This window comes from Phalaenopsis equestris, unplaced genomic scaffold (assembly GCF_001263595.1).
Source record: "Phalaenopsis equestris unplaced genomic scaffold, ASM126359v1 Scaffold000002, whole genome shotgun sequence".
NCBI classification, from domain to species: domain Eukaryota; kingdom Viridiplantae; phylum Streptophyta; class Magnoliopsida; order Asparagales; family Orchidaceae; genus Phalaenopsis; species Phalaenopsis equestris.
Genome location: NW_018164444.1, coordinates 7,002,490 through 7,006,341, shown reverse-complemented (window position 1 = coordinate 7,006,341; position 3,852 = coordinate 7,002,490). Strand labels below are relative to the sequence as shown.

Below are 3,852 nucleotides of genomic sequence, written 5' to 3'. Positions count from 1 at the left end.
CTTTACTCTTAGAGACAAAATGCGAAATGATATATCTGTGATAGGGTTGGTGTAGCTTCTGTGATGGATAAAATTAGAGAAAGTCGTCTTAGATGTTTTGGTCACATTAAGCGTCAACCATCTGATGATCCGATTAGGAGAGTAGATGTTTTAGATTCGACTTATGTTAAGAAAGTCAAAGATAGACCTAGGAAGACTTGAGCTTATTGTATAAAAAAATGATCTTAATTTATTAGAACTAAATGAAAATATGACACTAAATAGGACGCAATGGAGAAAAAATGATTCATGTAGCTGACCCCACATAGTGGGATTAAGGCTTTGTTGTTGTTGTTGATGATCAATAAAGCACCATAATGCAAGTAAAGTATGTGAATTGAAAGTTTACATTTAAATTATAATTGTCAGTGATCAATAATAGTGCACCATAATGCGAAGGTTATGTGGAGTCCTATAAATAGTGTGTGGTGTAATATGTGTTATTTTAAATGAAATGCAAATAAAAAAATTAAGAATAATTCATTAATAATTTAATAATTTAAAATAAAAATATCTTGATGCAAATATTTTTTGCTAATATCGTATAAATATAACTTCAGAATTCTTTAACATACATGAACATTTACAAAATGATGGTAATGAAAATAACTAGTTATGTTAATAAAGGCATCATATGTATAACAATGCATAGTATTAGGTCAAAATGCCAAACATTGATGCTTAGATGTAATCACTCAATAAAATATATGTTTTTTAACAATTTATTTTTTAAAGTCATTATTTAGAGAGCCATCACCATCATAAGTTACAATTGCCTCATCTCCTTCATTAGCATCATCATTTTCTCCTAAATCATAATTGTTTTTGCACCATCATCGTCTATAGGTTTATTTTCTAGTTAGACATTAGAAGAATTGGTGACGACCTGAGGTTCACATTGCCCTTATTGGCTAGGCCACATACATACTACAATGGAAAGGATTGCCTCAATTTGGATTGTTCTTTGCAACTCTTGAACATGAAATTGGAATTGCTAGTCTTCACAAATCAACATGATGTGATGAATATATACTTGGACCATCTACACAGTACCCGACACACTGTACAGATGGGTTTCACATGAAGCAATATACCAATGATCACCCATGACTACTTTGCGCTATTATTGTCATGAAGGCTTTTGGTAACCTTATTAGCGCATGCCACAGTAGGGTCTTCGACTAGTATGAAATTATAAGGGAAACTATGGCTTGATTGAATCCTTCTCGTAAAAAAATGAATTTCCTTGACTAAAACTTGTAAGCTATAGATTTTGTGTTGAAATTTGACTTTCCCATTTTCTTTCTTGTTCATGAATCTCCAATCAAGACAGATTAGATGAGGCATGAATGTTATGGTTGATAATGGTGCAAAATAGTTATTATTTAGGAGATAATATTAATGTTATTATGGACGATATAATTTTAACAGGCAAGACTTTCATTGAAATAAAGTAAAAAAAAAAAGATTTGTAGAGAAAATGGGTAGAAGGTTGATGATTAAGAACTTATTTAGGAGATAATGGTAAGGTTTTTATGGATGATATAATTTTAACAGATAAGACTTTCATTGAAAAAAAGTAAAGTGTGTGAAAAGCCTAAGGGCTGATTTTATTAAAATAGAAAAGATACATAAATGTTATATGAGAGGACCCAATAAATACACCTTACTCATACTATACCAAGTACATTACTACCCCAACAAAAGATACATATAGACTCAAAAAATTTAAAACATACCAAAAACAAGTAGCTAGGGACGAGCCAGTTTAGTCCAGCCTCTTCCTCTAGTTTTACGAGCAGAGCCAGATAACAAACTTTGAAGTGTCGTGTCATTGCAATGAGTAACCAAAGTATCATCCATTAAGTTTCAAGTTGGAGTGTGCCCCCAACCTTCTTCCACCGGGAAGTGTAAACCTGTCATTCTTCATTTGAAGACTAGCTCATGTGATCCTCAGTTTGATTAGATATTAGAACTGTAGTAGAGGGAAAGACAGTCGTTGCCACAATGATCGATTCCAGTGTCTGTGAAGTGTGAATTGTCACCTCTGCATCCGATCCTTTCTGAATAGGAGCTGTAGGGCTATTCTGACTTTCAGTCCAAACATTATCCCTTATAGTATGGTCAGGAGAAGGGTTCCCAGGGGCAGACACCATTTCCTGTCTTATGGTGATTCCCCCCTCAGGTTGGCTGTCATCAGCTTTGTTGGGAGCGCGTTCAGGCACGTGAGGTGCACTAAAATTATGTTCCTGCTTTTGACTATTGGTTTTCAACTGTGGGTGCAATCTGAAACATTTCTCTTGTTGGTGCCCAAACATCTTGCAGTGTTTGCAGTAGTAAGGTTTTTGTTCCATAATGATTTTTCACCAATAACCTTTGTGAGCAGAGCCAAACCAGACTTCTTCTATATATAGTAGTGTAATATTTCTTTCAATCAAAATCCTTGCAATAGAGGACTTAGAGAAATGAATTGTGGGTGTGTCTACCTGCAAAAGTTTTCCAAGGATAGTTCTAATTGCATATAAGGTAGGTATGTCAAAGAATTGAAACTTGAGTTCAGGTAATGAGAACCAGATAGACGCAATTGAGGGTTTTTGACTGGGATCAAAATCAGGGGTCCATTTGAGCAATTTCATATGATTGCCCTCAATTGTGATGAATTTCTTTGAGAAAATCATTGTGTAATCTTCTTCTATGCTCAATTATATCATAACATGTCTTCCGTAAAAAAGACCCACCTGTCAAGCCCTAACTAGTTTGAAATCTTCAAAAACATTCCTGATAATCTTCATCTTAGGGCGACCTAATTGAATCTTTCTAACTAGTAAAAATTAGTTTTTTCCTGCAAGAGTTGAAATTTCAGCATCCGAGAAGAATAGTTTTGGCTTGCCTGTCTTCTTCTCTATTTTTTTATGAGATTACAATCTTCATGTCCTGCAACATAATCATGGTACATTTGCGGGAACATCAGACTATTTGCAAGATGGAAATGGGAGCTGCGTTTGTTAACCACTATAACATCGGAGGGTTTGGCTGGATTATCACCGACAAGGGCGGCGGCGTAGGATAGCCTTGGAGCCATGAGCGTGCTTCACACAAGCACAACAAGCACAGGAGAAGCTCTGCCAAGTCGGACAGATGGGAGCCGAATAGGTCAAGGCAAAACCGTAGTCGCAGCTCAACAAGGTCGACGCAGTGACGAGCCACGTAGGAGTCGAAGCTCGACGTAAAAAGACGAGCCGCGAAACTTGTAGCTCGACAAGATCCATGCAGAAGCTGGCGTGAGGGAAAGACGACAAAGACGTAAAATCCCTTCGTAGTTGGACAGGAGTTGACGATCGAGGAAAACAAACGCATAATTCGTCTTCGAGTACGAGAACTTCCGGAAAGCCGAAGGATCAAACCAGAGAATCGGGCGAAACCCTAGCGGAGCAGCCCACCACCGACACAATCATATATATATATATATATATTAGTGGAGTACATATTATTGATTATCATTCAATGTTATTAGGAGATTAAATGATACTTCAATTTGATATATTTAAACATTTTATATCTATTATATATAATAATAAGGATATGATTTTAAAATTTTATGTGATAAGATGATATCATAAAGACTTAAAGATAGACTTTATTTTACACCAAAGACATTGTATGATTTTAAATTTGGGCAATAAAGAATTAACAATGTTTAATTTAAACATGATGGAAATAAGAATGTTATGATGGATGTGTTTCGAAACTGAAAAATACAAATTAATAAATCCTTATATTGATGGGGGAAATTAAAATGAGGCTTCTTGAATA

At 35.3% G+C, this 3,852-nt stretch overlaps 1 protein-coding gene across 1 annotated transcript in view; it reads left to right on the top strand.

The window, feature by feature from the left end:
• The window catches only part of LOC110039485, a 13,631-nt gene that overhangs the window by 6,214 nt on the left and 3,565 nt on the right, over positions 1-3,852 (top strand). The gene's annotated exons all lie outside the window — the stretch shown is intronic.